This window comes from Athene noctua, chromosome Z, assembly GCF_965140245.1.
Source record: "Athene noctua chromosome Z, bAthNoc1.hap1.1, whole genome shotgun sequence".
In the NCBI taxonomy this organism is placed as follows: domain Eukaryota; kingdom Metazoa; phylum Chordata; class Aves; order Strigiformes; family Strigidae; genus Athene; species Athene noctua.
The window spans coordinates 4513790-4530018 of record NC_134077.1 but is presented as its reverse complement, the minus strand read 5'-3'; the positions used below and the strand labels follow the sequence as shown (position 1 = coordinate 4530018).

The 16229-nt window shown below is 39.6% G+C and overlaps 1 pseudogene; it reads left to right on the top strand.

The window, feature by feature from the left end:
* Positions 1-273: 273 nt before the first annotated feature.
* Positions 274-15302, top strand: LOC141973188 (elongation factor 2-like; annotated as a pseudogene).
* The last annotated feature ends 927 nt before the right edge of the window (positions 15303-16229 follow it).

Sequence of the window (16229 nt, the reverse complement as noted above, 5' to 3'; positions counted from 1 at the left end):
CTTGCAGTTGTGTGCTGCACTAACCCTCCAGTAACATTTGGTAGGGATGAGCTGTTCTGTCTCCACAGGTGGATTCTTCATTTTTGTGGTAGTTGATATTTTGTGATATGAAAGCTGAGCTGTTTTAAGTTATGCCTCTGCTCTTACTGCTTACAGAAACATGCCAAAAATGTGAACAACTATTTGTAATACTAAGCTTAAAAGTATGAACAACTTCATTTCTTCCTTAAATTGCGAATTTAATAACTAATAGTAAAAGTTTAAAATTTCACATGGACATTTGTCTACTTTAAGAGGAAGCAGTACTTGTTTGGTTTTTTGTTTTTTTTTTCTCCCCTCCCCATCCAGGTGAATTTCACAGTAGATCAAATCCGAGCAATCATGGACAAGAAGTCCAATATTAGGAATATGTCTGTGATTGCTCACGTTGATCATGGCGAATCAACCTTGACAGATTCCTTGGTGTGTAAAGCAGGCATCATTGCTTCAGCCAGAGCTGGAGAAACACGATTCACAGACACGTGGCAAGATGAGGAAACGTATATCACAATCAAGTCTACGTAAGAATTTGTATCTTCCTCTTCTTATGTTTTCTTTTTAATCTGAAGACAGATAAGTGGTTTGCTCAAAGCTTTGCATCTTGTCAGGTTTTTTTTTAAGTTGACATGTGAATCAAGCTGTGCATTACAGAACAGAAGCTCACAGTCTTCAGAGTGCAATCTGGGCAATGTTGGATAAAGCTTCTAAGTGGTATCTAGTGACCATTCTTCCTTGCTTCTCACTATGGAGAAAGATGCATTCAGATTCTTAGTAGTAACCCTTTTTTTTACTGGATTGCTTACAGACTAATAACCTGTTCCCCCAAGCCACTGTGGTGGGCCGTGTCTTTTTATTATTACCCCGTCTTTGAGTCTGCAACTGCAAAGTTAACAAGTTGTAAAGTGATTTTGAGCAGGACTCTTAAGTGTCTGACAGTGATATGCTGTGACTGCTATCTTGAGGTGCTGATTTTGCATAAGAATTAAAAATAATTACACCCGAAGCAGAATTTTAGATTCTAAGAACTTTAGAAATTGAAATATTGAAGTTGTCTTGTGGTTTTTCATTTAAATACATCAAGAAATATTGGCACGGTAATAGAGCAGGTATAGTTCCCTGACCAATGAAGATTTTAAAATCAGCAAATGATGAAACTTTATTAAATTTTAAAAATTAATTTTCTTCTCTCACAGGGCAATTTCTATGTATTATGAACTCTCAGACAACGACTTGGCCTTCATCAAACAGTGTAGGAATGGTTCGGGTTTTCTTATTAATAGACTCCCCTGGACATGTTGGTTTCACCTCTGAAGTTGTAGCAGCTCTCTGTGTCACTGGTGGTGCCCTTGTTGTGGTTGACTATGTTTCAGGTAAGCATGCTCTTCTAATTAGAAAGACCTCAGTGTATTTTATTTTCCTCTTCTTAAGAAAAAAAACCCCATGAGTGATGGAAGAAGCTTCTTTCTCTGAAAGTTTAACTTCTAATGGTATGAATTCTGATTTGCAGTTTTAGCCCATGGCCTTTCCTGTAGTTTAGTGGATTATATCCACTTTGTATCCATCTTGTGATTTGAATGTAAATCAACTGAAGAAATAGTAAATCTTGCAGTAAATTCCTAGGGAGTGGAGCTGCCTGTCATTCTTTTCCTCCTCCAGTTAGAAAATGGAGCAGTGCATGCAACTGAGTAATGATGGTTTCAGGGAGCACTGAGACTACCATCAAATTCTCAGTTTGAATTCCCAGTCACCACTGTGCAAAGTACATTAGAGATCTTGCCCATGTATATAAGGCATGTCTTAATTGTGCTTATATTTAAGGGGTCTGTGTACAGACAGAGGCTGTTCTGTGGCAGGCTGTTGCAGAACGTATCAAACCAGTACTGATGATGAATAAAATGGATCGTGCATTGCTGGAATTGCAGCTGGAGCCTGAGGAACTTACCAGACATGTCAGCGTATTGTGGAAAGTGTCAATGTCATCATTTCCACGTACGGAGAAAGTAAAACTGGACCAATGGGTAATATTATGGTAAAGAAAACGTTAAAACTTTGCTGTGGTTGTAATCCTATTTTGGAGAATACCAGCCTTGAGATGAAACAATTGCATACATTTGTGGCAGTTAAGATCTCTGGCCAATCTGAAGGAGCTGTTCTTCAGTCCCTTTCCACCCCCACTGTTTCATACTTTTTCTTTCAGGGATATTATTTCAAACCAACCAACTGAGGAGTGAAAATAACTAGGAGAGAGAAGAGAATTCACAGAGCAGATTATCCTGCAGTGGTAATTTCTCACTAACAAAATGTGTAACCTCAAGCCAGTTGCTCAGTGTCAAACATCAAATGTCAGACATTTGCCTGGGGCAAACTGCTGAAGGGAGACTATGGTTTGAAATTTAAGGCAAAAGACCAGAAACCAGAAGATTACCTTTATGTGCCTGGCTTTGCTGCTTATGTCACTTACACGACAAGAAACATGGCCTTACTGCTATTCCTGACTGTTAAGACAGTTCATTTGCTCTTTTCTGATCTGAAGGTGCAAGTGTCTGTTATTCTACCAGCAGTTATATCATAATATGCTGGATATCTCTGGAAGGATGGTTTGAAACTAGAAAGGCAAATCATATTTCTTATATTGGAGCTGAGAATTGTCAAATAAGAAAACAAAGTCAATTGCAGGTCTTCTCTGGTGGTCCAGATGTTAGAGTAAGGAATTGTCAGAATAAGGCTGCTTCAGATATTATTTTTTCCATCAAATATCTACAAGACAGATGTTCTCACCAGAGTTTTCAGACCTGGTTGCCATTGTTTAAATGTGACCGTCCTGTACTAGCTTGTTTTATGGCTAAAACTGACTGCAGCTTAATCTAATTACTGGAACAAAGGACCTTGTCTAGGATTGTATTCCGATTCTTATATTCCATGAATCTCGGCCATTGTTAAGTCAGACCAGTTTTATCTGTGTGGCAGGAATGAACCACCTATATTTCAATTTCCAGACAAAGTCCACTAACAATTCAGCTGATATTCTTAATGAAGTCATAATCCTCTAAATCCTACTTAGCACTTTATAAATATATTTCAGAAGTTTTTATTTCAGCCTTTGTTATAAGTATTTTCACTGTGTGATACAAAGTAAGGTTCTCGCTTCAAAGTAATATTTAATAGACCCATTTTAGGGGAAATACTTCCTTGTTCTATGTTTCAGAAAATATTTGGCATCTTTACTGATCCTACCTGTCATTGAAAGCAATTCATACGTTTCAAATCTCTGTTTTGTGAAATGCATTCACTTTTTTTCCCCCTTCAAAGATCGATCCAGTTATTGGTACTGTTGGGTTTGGCTCCGGTCTGCATGGTTGGGCATTTACTCTGAAGCAGTTTGCTGAGATGTATGTAACCAAGTTTGCTGCCAGAGGTGAAAAAGCACAACTCTCTCCAGCTGAGCATTCCAAAAAAGTGGAAGAGATGATGAAAAAACTCTGGGGTGATAAGTAAGTGACACAGTACACATGGAATGAATGTAGATATATGCTTAGATACTACGGTAGCTCTCCAAGAATATCAGTGATGCATACCAGTGTGTCTTCAGTTTGTGCTTTCACAGGCAGCTTAGCAAGCTAGTTAGAGACATAACTTTGTAACTCCTACAACAAAAATATTTGTGTATCTGGGAAAGGCAGTTGCTTGTAGCGCAGATATGCTGTATGTGCCTTCTGTGGTGGGTTCTGATAACCTGCTCCGTAAGAGCAGAGAGAGAAGATTCACTCTCAGAACATAAATGCTTTTATTGAACTGCGTAGGTAAAACTAATACACAAGACAAGATTATGGACCATATCCAGTCTTTTGGTACCAGTGAGTATTTCTGTGAATTTAATGAACCTTAAATTGTATCCCATAGACAATGTGAGTTCATTTCCTATTAGATGTGTACAAAGCTTGCTCTTAACTGAATGTTTTATACATGTGTGAAAATTTAATATATTTCTGATGCCTTACAATAAATTAACCTACCTTGACTCATGTAGCTCATAGGGTCTCCCAAGATCTGTCTTGTATGGTATTTAAATGGTGTTAGCAGTGCTTTGAAAGACAGTTATAGATAACAGGGTGAAGTAGGAGAATTCTTGGCAACAGGTTTGCTTATAGTACCTACTTCCCTGTAAAAGCCTAAAAATGCACACTGAAGTCTGTTTTTAAGTGTAGTAAAAAACCTCAACAGCCTAAGCAAACAAAAAGCCATCCTTTGCCTCCTCAAACATCTAACAGTTATTACTACATTCAAATAAGGATTAGCCACTCTTCTGCTGTTTTAATCTCTGCTTAACTTTGTAAAAAGTTAAAAATATGCTTTTAAAAATAACTAAGTGGAAATTTGCAGGAAAATTGAGTACTTCTTAAATTCAAACTGCATGAGTAAAAATAAACATCTTCTTTAGATACTTTCATCCAGCAACTGGAGAATTCAGCAAATCAGCCACTAGCCCAAATGGAAAGAAGATGCCAAGGACATTTTGCAGCTTGTTCTGGATCCTGTCTTTAAGGTAAAGCAATATTCTGTCTTGATTTGATTGCAAGGGCTTAAGGGGAGACATTTTTTAGTTTAGCAGGTTACCTCTTAGGAAAGCCATTCATATTAGAAGGTAGGTCCATACCTTCTGTAGAGACTAGAAAAATTCTGCAGCATAAGAAAAATGTGCAAAATGTGGGACAGAAGTAGAAGGCAGCAAATGTAAATGGTCTGTTCACTGAAATGTCTATTTGGCGTATCATCAAATTAAAGATTTGTATGTCTTGTGTGTGAACCTCTTCTGATAGGCATTTGGAATTTCTTTTGGAATTAGAAATATTTAATATAATTTGTGAATCTTGAGCTGTATGATCCTTGCAAATAGTTTCTCAAACAAAAGCCCAGAAAAGAGAAACCAAAGGGTTTTCAGATGTACAACATGTTTAAGATAAATGGCAAGCAAAACCTGTCTCTGTTATATTACTTACTCTGGTCACTATAAACATGTTTCAGATCTTTGATGCCATTATGAATTTTAAGAAGGAAGAGGCAGCCAAACTGATAGAGAAACTTGATATCAAGCTAGACATTGAAGACTGAGATAGAGGGAAAATCACTTCCTAAGGTAACTTGGCCTTTCTACTTCATTAGGATTGCCAGTGTGGTAGCGTTTCTTATCCTTGAGCTGTGTAATGAGAACAGTTTTGCAAGTCTTTCTAAAATCCGCAGAAAGTTACCTTAATTGTATTTTTATTATCTGATCAGTGGTTAATTTGTGAGTCAGGAATGTCATGATTTGAAATAAGGTGCTTGGTAAGGTATTGCACTGAATTTGCTAGAGAGATAGCAGGACTTGTGTGTTGCAGCATACAAAAGGCATATACCTGTTTTGATTTAAGAAAAGGTAGAAAATTTTTGTTTCATACCTGGAAAAAAAACCTCAATACTGCCTCCCTCCCTCTTCTCAAGGTGTAAATGCAGTGTCGATTGCCACACATGTATGCTGTGGCTGTGTAATCAGAAACGTGGTTTCTGGTTGGCTCTCACAAATTCCAACATATTCAAGAACATTGACAAATTCTGGCCAGCCTTTTGAAGAGTAATATCTGAAAGCACGTGATCCCTTTCTATGCAGCACTGAATGCTAAGAGCAGAGACTTTAAGAAACTGTCCGGTTCCTGTGCTAACTGGTGTTCTCCTCGGGTATGTTAAAACCCACAAGAAAAGGGAGCCCAGGGCATACATGTGGAAACTTCCTGAAGTAGTCACTGGAGAAGGGAAATCCAACCACATCGCTGTGGCAAATGGCTAGAGATTTAATAAAACATTTGGGTTTATTTTATCTTCCGTATATGAAATAAAATATGACCATTCATGGACCTTTTGCTCTCTATTATTGTAAGCAGTTGTTATCAGAGAAGAAGGACATTTATGTCAGGATATTAATGTAAACCAAGAATCCTAACCTTTCTGTTGAAATGTAAGTCACTAGCCCAAGGAAAAAGAGACTGCAAGGAGTGCTGCTTTTCAGTAATTCAAACATACAGTTATGTTCATATTGCTTGTTCTAGAGAAGTATTTTACTCCTCGCTTTTAACAAGACTTAAGTAGTTATAGGGAAATTTTAAATGGTTGTCATGACTTTTTACACTGTACCCCTAGGTGTAGTCTTCTACCTGCTACCCAGAAGGTTTATCTGGGGGTCGGTTATTATGTTTGTGGAAACACTTTTTAATTACGTTGCGAATTTTGGGTCCCTAGGCTGTGATGCACCGCTGCCTACCTGCTGGAGATACCTTGATTCAAATGATCATCATCCTCCTACCTTCCCCTGTAACAGCACAAAAATACCGTTGTGAACTTCTTTATGAGGGGCCACCTGATGATGAAGCTGCTACGGGTAAAAAAAACTTTTCCAGCTTACCAGCACTGTCAAAAATACAGCACCCCTAGTGCACAGAGGAGTAAAACTGCCTAAAATTAATTTGGCTTACGTTTCCATGTTATAATGATAATTACTAATTTGAGGCTCTGTTAGAGCAGAGTATTATAAAAAGTAAGAAAGCAAAGGAAAAGCCTTGGGGTACTACACATAAAACTTGCTTTAATTTATACTATATGCTGGATGCTGATGTGTGTGAAACCACACTGTATTTATTTTAGATTCAGAGAACATGCGGTTGAGATGAGCAGGAATATGGTATGTAGACAGATGGAGCAGCAAGTTCATTACCCTCATTCTCTCTGCAGCTTTGATTATGGTCTCCTACTGAATCCTGTGGTTTCTCCTCAGTCACAGTCAGAATCATAAGATCCTTTGCTTTTGAACACTTCTAACGTGTCGCCTGGTAGCTGACATGTTGTTACTGTTCTCTGATTCACTCTCAACCTTCAAGGTGGAGGATGAAATTCTGTTAAAAAATGAAACCATCTCTGAGTTATCTGAAGGTGTGCCTGAGATCATCTCTCGATAAAGAACAAATAGCTGAAGCTGAATCTGATACAGGGCTGTTGGTCTGATGTTGATAGGAAGGAGTTAAGTTTTGAAGAATTCATTTGTGATATGATCATCAACTTGAGTACTTTCAAGAGGATTTGCATTTTTTGGATTTGTGTAGATTTGTCACTTCCCTCAGAAATCCACAAATATTGAAATAAATAAATCATATTTGAAGTCATTTTCTAGTCCATTATTAGCAGAAGAGAAGCTTATCTGTGATGACTCCCTTCCAACCCAAACTGTTCTGTGATTCTATGGCATGTGTGTTTAATCCTCTGATAAATTGTTAACTCTTTCTCACAAAGCCAGAAAAGGACTTCTGGTTAGACATCCTGCTTCTGACCATGTCATCCCTATGATCACTGAGGATGCAAATTTCTAGCGCTGTGTTTTGTCTTCTGGGTTCTAATGGATTACCGGAGATCTTTAAATTCCCCTATTCGGAATTTCTCCTGAGACTAGGTCATGTTAGTAGAGATTTAGTGATATCATGGACCCTGCTACCAGAAGAGGGAAGCTTGGGCAAGCAGGGAATAAGTACTAACAGAGGTCTCAGAACTGAAAGAAACAACAATAGTGATGATTTGTTACCTTAACAAAAAAGAATCTTTGATAGCTACCATAGCTATAATTCATCTGTCAGCACACCTTTGTCCTTTACTAAATGAAAAAAAGAGGAGCTGTTAGTAAGGTTCACTGCATTTTGGGAATCATATGTATGTAGTTCTAAGTTTTGAAGTCTAACAGAAAATGTGTCTGATGCAGTTACATATTTCATTGCAGGTGCCAAAAACTGTGATCCCAAAGGCCCTCTGATGATGTATATTTCTAAAATGGTCCCCATGTCTGATAAGGGGCGTTTCTATGCCTTTGGGCGAGTCTTCTCTGGTATTGTTTCTACTGGACAGAAAGTTCAAATTATGGGACCAAACTAACACCTGGCAAAAAAGAAGATATTTACCTAAAACCCATTCAAAGGTAGATGGAAATAGTATATTTGTTTTGAATAGGAATGCATACAAAAACAAATACTTGCTTTTAGTTTCTGGAATCCTAATGAAACAAAGATCATATTTCTTTTGAAGAGTCTTTTTTTCCTGTTTAATAAAATCAGTAATCCAGAGGGATTATAGGCAAATAATAGGCAATTTTCCTTTGTGTGAAAAGGCTTAGATTTTTGGAAATACTGGGGATAAAACAGGTATTCAAGGCTTGTTGCTCATCCTCTGTAGAACCATTTTGATGATGGGTCGTTATGTTGGGCCCATTGAGCATGTACCTTGTGGCAACATTGTTGGTCTAGTTGGTGTTGACCAGTTTTTGGTGAAGACATGTACCATTACCACCTTTGAACATGCCCACAACATGAGAGTGATGAAATTTAGTGTTAGTCCAGTTGTACGTATTGCTGTTGAAGCAAAAAAATCCTGCTGATCTGCCAAAGCTAGTTGAAGGTCTAAAGTGTCTGGCCAAGTCTGATCCTATGGTTCATGTGAGTGTTATCTGTAAGTTTTAGCTTTAGAGTTATGGGTTTGCAGCATTCAGCTTCATTCACAGAGAGCAATTTATGTGATCTAATGGCATGGCTGTAGGCTCAAAACAGTTTTCAGTTGTGATTGTATGAGCTAAGACAAGATAAACAGGGCTAAGTTCAGTCAGCATTTGAATAGGAAGATCCTGAGGAAAAACACAAACTCTGCAGCAATTAGTGTTGGATTTTGAGCAGTACTTTTTCTTATACTTTTTTTTAATGTTCATGTACCTCAGTAGAACAGGATCTATGCTTAACATGAAAGTACCCAGTTTTGTTGGTGAAGAGATCTATGATGGTCCTGGAAACAATATAGAGATAATAATATGCTAAATTGTGTGAATATTTGGGGTTGAGCAGTTTTGGGATCTGACACTTTTCTGATTTAATGTGTGTGTTTTTCTGTTAACACTAATAAATTCTTAAAATATTTACTCCTTACTCTTTCCTCTTCTAGTGTATTATTGAAGAATCTGGTGAACACATCATTGATGGAGCAGGGGAGCTGCATCTAGAAATTTGCCTTAAAGATCTGGAAGAAGATCATGCTTGTATTGCAATTAAGGTATTCAGGAATCTTTGTGGACTGCAGTGTATGGAATATGACTAAATATCAACCTTTGAATATATCATCTTAATTTGCTGTTGTTGGTTTCCTTAGAGCAATTCCCTTAAATCAATTTGAAATTTTTTAGACCAACCGATTAAGTAATAAAAGGAATTCTTTGTTAGTTCACTGAAAGAGCTTAAAATTAAGACAGAGGTGCGAAGGAAATCCAGTGAACAGGAAAACTGACTTGAACAATGATGTTAACCATAGATGTGCTACTGAAAACGTTGTTTCTCTTGATGAAGCTAGTGGAGCTTGCCTGAGTGACTGAGTGAAGCTGGCATTAACACACTGCCTTAGGAGGGTGAGACACAGTTTATTGAATGGCATTTGATTGGTGTATGGAAATCATCAGCTTCCTACTTGGGAATTTCTTTGTCTTTGATCTGCTTGACAGAAATCAGACCCAGTTATATCTTACCGTGAGACAGTTGGTGAAGAGTCAAGCCAGGTGTGCTTATCCAAATCTCCCAACAAACGCAACAGGCTGTATATGACAGCTCAACCTTTTCCCGATGGCCTGGCAGAGGACATAGACAAAGGGGAAGTTGGTTCCCGTCAAGAACTGAAACAGCGTGCACGTTACCTGGCAGAGAAATACGAATGGGATGTGTCTGAGGCTCGTAAGATTTGGTGTTTTGGGCCTGATGATACCGGTCCAAATATCTTAGTTGACATCACAAAAGGTGTCCAGTATCTAAATGAAATCAAAGTGTTGCTGAGGTTTCCAGTGGGCTACAAAAGAGGTAAGTGTAGTTCTGTATGTTGTATCTTGTGTTACTGAAATGTATCTGAGCTCCGTTCATGTGAAATCTTCAGAAACTGTCAGTAACTGCTAAGAGGGTAGTGAGCAAGCTGGAGTTTGTACCCACTGGAGAAATTATGTCACTTATCCTATGTAATGAAGACATTGTTGACTGTGGGTATTTTAACATTTGTTCCGAGTGCAAGTTCTCACACGCTAGAGGAGCATTTGAGTCCTTCCTAGAAGGACGTTGCTGTGTGTGTGGTGAACGCTGCCTTGGTTCAAATAGAGCTGTTCAGCACCAGCATGATTTAAATCAGGCCAGAATCCTGCTAAGTGAAGGTTCCTATCTTGGAAACTCCCAAGTAGTATCAAACCTCTGGTCTTCCCCTTTTAATACTTCAGGGTGCCTTGTGTGAGGAGAGAATGAGAGGTGTTCGTTTTGATGTCCATGATGTCACTCTGCACGCTGATGCTATTCACCGTGGTGGTGGGCAAATCATCCCTACTGCAAGGAGAGTTCTCTATGCCTCTTCTCTTACGGCACAACCCAGGCTTACGGAGCCCATCTATCTGGTAGAAATACAGGTAGGCAATGGGGTATTACATACAATATCATAGAATCACAGAATCATTTAGACTGGAAAAGACCCTTAAAACCATTGAGTCCAACCATTAACCTAACACTGCCAACAACAGAGACGCATCAGACAGATATATAATCATGTTTCCACATTCTCTTCCAGGAAACCATGATAGCTCTGTTCTGTGTCCTTTAGGTCGGTGATGCAGAGACTTTGTTTGAAAAGAGGTTTTTCATTCCAATGTTAGGAAAAAGTTAAACAGAAACAGGAAAATACAGAGGTGAATTATACTGTTCTTTATGAACTGTCAATACCTGTGGGAAGTTATAATTTGGAGGTCTTTTTCTCCTCCTTTCATTCAGGAGAATAATGGGCATTGTAAATAAACAGAAAGAGCAGCAAGGATTTTTTTTTTATAAGGTTTTTTTGAGCTCTTTAAACATTAACTTCTGTCCTTTGAGTAACTGTTTTTTCTTTTAAAATTAAATTCTTCTATAAAATAACCTGGAAAATATATTCCATGCTACAAGTATTTATTTATCGCTAGATACAGCTATTGACATGACAATTTGTCTTAACTGTCTTAAAAGGAATTGAAAGATTTAAAAACCTGCTTTAAAGACGAATTCCAGACTACGGTGCTGAGTGGTGAATGTCACATACTGCTCAGAAGAGGGAGACAAGGGACTTAGATGTGTAAAACCCCAACAGAGTAGACAACAGTGAGAGAAGTATCAAAGTCCAGACATAAACACTTATTAATTTCCCACAGTGTGTTAACTGGATACACAATAATTGTCTAAGTGTATCACAAATTATGGCAAGCGATACGATATGCCCTGCATTACTTAATGATAACAAAGAAAAGGGGGAAAAGAGAAAAGAGGAGACACAGAGAGAGAGGAGGGGGTGGAGATAGACATCCCTGGGCCAGTTTCCTGCGTTGATCCCTTTGACAAGGGATCAAGGATGCATCCGTTGTCTTCATCACTTCACTGCTTCTTCATTCCACTTCATTTCGTCTTCACTCTACTGTTGTTCCCCTTGCCCCCCCTCAGTTTGCACACACTTTCCTTGGGTCTGTGCCCCAGGCCGACCTCGTATCAATGTATCATGTATCTGAGGAGGAGTAAGGTGCTTCATGGGATGTTGTAACTGGCATGATATTGTTACTCTTCATTAGACGTTAGGGTTGTCAACTTTAATACGCATTTCACGGATAATGAAGCAAAGGTCGTTCACCAGACAGATGGTCCTGAAACTTTACAAGATACCCCAGAGCAGAACCCTCCTGTCTCCACAGGGCTCCCCCCGCAGGCCATCCTCTGATATCCAGGCAGCTTTGTCGGCTCCCTGAGCGCAAAGCCTGCGTTGTCCAGACTCCACATTATCCACCCCGTGACTATAGTTTTGTCTTGGGGTGCTTACGAGTGTTTGAGACGTTCCTCAGGAAGGCTCGGAGGGCCTCTGTCCCCCCTCCCTGATCTTTACCACGTCTCATCTCTCGCCATTGTTTGTGCTTCTCTCAGGCTGCTTCTCTCAGTCCTTGTTTCAGAGAGTTACAAGTTGTCTCTTACAGTGGGCAGAAAATCTACCAGCTCAGTTGCTTAAAAAATGTTTTAGACCCAAAGGCTGAAGGAGATTTAGTGCAAGTAAGGACAAAACCGCAAAATGGAGAATTTTTTCACCTCTGACTTATGAGACATGTCGTGACAAAGCAGAGGAGTTTTACAGCCTTAGTGCTAGGTTTCTAAGCAAATGCATTTTTTTTAAGTACAGTTTTTATCAGAATGCTTGTCAGCCATGTTTAGTTCTAGGATAAGGTACAGTGAGATCCTGTTCGTATAAAATTTGCATCCTGTAGTAAATGCATTGATAACGAAGCACTGCAGGACTCTGCTATCTTGTGCCCAAAGATAGCCAAAGGTACTTCACTGAGCGTATGTACTTTTGCCTCACTTTGTTTATGTGGACTACAATCTGGTACAGTCTGTAGCATATACAGTAATTGGAAACTTCACGGTCATGTGAGATAAAGAAAGCAGGCAGAGCTTCTGAAAGATGTCTTGGAAGTGAAAGTGAAGCCACTTGTTAGAGGAGAGAAATTTCTCTGAGTGAGGAGTCATTGTGTGAAAAACATCAAGAGAGCTGTCTAGAGGGATTGTCTAATGCTGCCTGGCTGTGTTTAATAAGTGGTGATGATCTCCTTTCATCTAACGCCATAGAATTTTCTTTTTTATAGTGCCCAGAACAAATGGTGGGATCTATGATGTGTTGAACAGGAAAAGAGGACAGAGACAAAAAGATTTTTGAAGAATCCCAAGTAGCAGGAACTCCGTTGTTTGTGGTCAAGGCATATCTACAACTCATTTGGTAAGATTCTGCTTCTTTTGTTACACACATGCAATTAAAGAAAGACCTCTGTGGGATCAGAGAGACTTAAGAATTCCCACCTATTAGCTCCAAGCTTTTTCCTGTTGTCTCTTTGCATCTTCAGAACAGTTTACTCCTTTTTTTTCTTGGCAGCCTGCTTCATGGGGCTTTCCTGCCAGCAGAATGCCGAAAAGATGTGGCAGTTTCTGCACACTTAGACCTTTCAGTGTACACCAAATTCAGTTTCCATCATTTTAAATCGAGGTCTTCTGTTGAAGCAAGCCTGAAAGAAAGAGTTGGTTTGTGACAGCAGGCTAGAAAATTTGGTAGTGATTTGAATCTTCAAAAGGACAGAGTGCCAGTCTGAGTAGATTAAATGACACTACACCCTGTTGCCAATCTTAAGACTATTTTAAAATAACCACCTGATCTTTCTTATGCTGCCCCTGAAACTTCAGCTTTTCAGTGTGGTACAGAGCCCTTTGGTGTTGTGGTTTGTTCGTGTCCTATTTCCCTCCTCCCCATTTAAAAATGCGCTTCAAGAGTATGACAGGAAGTTTACCAGCTTCATGGGGTGTGTTTGGAACTCCCCATACAGTAAAACCGTAAGAAATGTCATGTTTTATTTTGGAGGGGGACTCTTTGCCAAGTGTGGTGACTCCTCAAGTAATCAGTGATGAAATAAGAGATGCTTAACTTTTAAAGTCTAAACTGTCAATTTAACTTCTAAAAAGAACAACCTATATGTGTGTGTGTGGCTGGGTTTTGAGTATTTGGGGTGTTTTTTCCATAAAGCTTAAAACAATTTGATAGAGACCCATTTTCCAAACACGGAAAAACAAAAAGCAGTGCAAGCTTAGACTGGGTAGAATGTGTATTACACTGGGCTCTCAGTCTCAACATACATAGCACGTTAACGTCTGTATTCTGTAAAATTGCCTTTCTAGTTCCTTGCCAAAGCTGCTGTTGAATCTTGCTAAAATAGCAATCTAAAAATGTGGGGAAATACCAGTATTCCTGTAAACTAGTGGTTAGAAGCGGTTGTACAGAAGTGAAGTCTCAGTTCACAGGCAGCAGCTTTTCATGGGACTGAATGTTTGGGAGAAGGGGATGGCACTGCTATGAGGATGAGGAAGTGGGAAAAGAAACACCTAAATATAAAGTTTTGGTTTTGGTTCCTTCCCTAACAGCTGCTAGCACTTGACTCCTCATTTTGACTGCTGCTGAAGACTGAACTAACGCTTCTGTGCTACTGACCATAACCCCGAGATCTCAAACTGAGGGGTGTTGGTTGGTTCAGGTCCTGAGACACATAGAACATCATTTTCCCCATATACTTTTCTATCTGTCTGAATTGAACTTTGTTTGCCTTTTTATTGCCAATTTACTTGGCCACACAAGATCTTTCTGCAGTTCTTTGGAGCTGGCCTCATTTTTACCTCTGCTTGAAAGAATTACCTGCAAAGTAGGGGTTTCCTAACAGTACCATACCCAGGCTCTGGAAGTGTTTTTAGGGTGTTGTCTATGCAGAAATCCACAATAAACCGGTTTTATTTTTTTCCTGTAGCTGCCTCATCCCTTTTTATTTTTTTCTTCCCATTAGGTTTTACCACTGACTTGCGATCCAACATTGGTGGCCCGGCTTTTCCACAGTGTGTCTTTGATCACTGGCAGATTTTGCCTCGAGATCCCTGTGATGCAAATTCTCGTTCTTGGCAAGTTGTGGCTGAAACACGTAAACGCAAAGGTTTGAAGGAGGGTATTCCACCTCTGGATAACTTCCTAGATAAGTTATAATCACTTCTGGTTTATGTTGTGTGAAGTACTGCGCAGTTTTGTCCTGATACCATTTCCTCATAAAACAAGGAAGGAAATGGAAAATTGTCACAGTGAATACGTACAGAGTGTTAATATGTTGTGAATAATGGCACAATCACCTACTAAATAAATAAAGACACGCTAATTTGATGTATGGGACTGTTATTGCCTCTATGTTGTCTGTGGTCACTGATGCCTGTGTCAAAAATACGTATTTAAAAAAAAAAAAAAAGTTGCCTAGTACTAACGGTGTTCTTTATAGTTTGCCTAATCCACAATTGTCTTTTAACCTAGGAAGCAGCTCCCTTCGTTGTTGCTCTTGCAGAAATTCTTGAACTGTCAGGTTTTGTCCTCTCAGCCAGAAGATGCATTCTTTCATTTCCAAACTTGAATCCTCTGGGCTTTTGAAGACTGATAGTGAAAGGCTTGCAGTTACAGGTAAGCTTTCTAGCATCCAACACCTAGATTTAAAAGCAGAAATACAGAAAATCCCCAGTAATGTTGGAAATGCCTTCAATTCTTGCTGCTGGACCAGTGCAGAACCTCCTTGGGGCTGGTGGTGTATCGCTGGGCAGCAGAGTCCTGCCTGCATGGCTCACAACTGTTTCAGACAGCTGTATCTGACGTGGGAGTATGAAAATCAGAAGCCAGCTCAGGCTAGTAATAGCCTTTATGTGTGTGGGTATAGCATTTTTGGAACTAGTATTCTAGCTGCTAGCTCACTTCCAGAAAATGCAAAGAAAGATGTGATGGGTGGGGAAAAGGCCAGCTCTTGCAGCATGCCTTTCACTGCCCGCTGGTTGTCCATGCTGTGGAGGGACGTTGTGTTGGTCTCATAAGCTTTGATTTCCTTCTGCAGTTGGGTTCACGGTATCTTTGCTATAGTCCGCTCAAAGCGGTAACCAGGTACTACTTCCATAGTGGAAACAAAGAGGTTAAGAAGTCAGCTAACCCTTTCATCTGAGGTTTTTCTCGTGGTAGTTCTTGGATAGACATTGTGATGCATTTTGGAACTTGTTGAAGGAAGAACAAGCCGAAGACCTGTCTAGCTGCAGCGGACAGGTTTGCTTTGAGCAGGGCCAGAGTGGCACAGGCCTCAATTAAGTTGCAACTCCCCTGTCCCCTCTCTACCCACCCCTGTTTAAGTCAGTTTGTTGTCTTGTGGAAGGCAGCACATCAAGTGGGTGCTACAACATCCACCAACTCGAGTGAATTAAAGGATTTAGGCATTACACAAGCCTAGTAATTACTTACTGTGTGTCCATCAGCGCTCACCTGATCGCTTGCCTTGGACAAGAGCCTGCGAGAACTCAGCGCTCCCCTGGAGGGGAGAGGTGCAAATGCCTTCAGTCACAGCTGTCATGGGTCAAGGTTTGAAGCTAAATGCAACTGCAAAACTGCCCAAAACAGCTGGGGAACTCAACCCTACCTCAGTCCTGACAACTAACTACTAACCAGGGTGCAAAAATTAATTTAAAGTTCCCATTGTATTTTATAATACCATGAATGGTTTAGAGCAC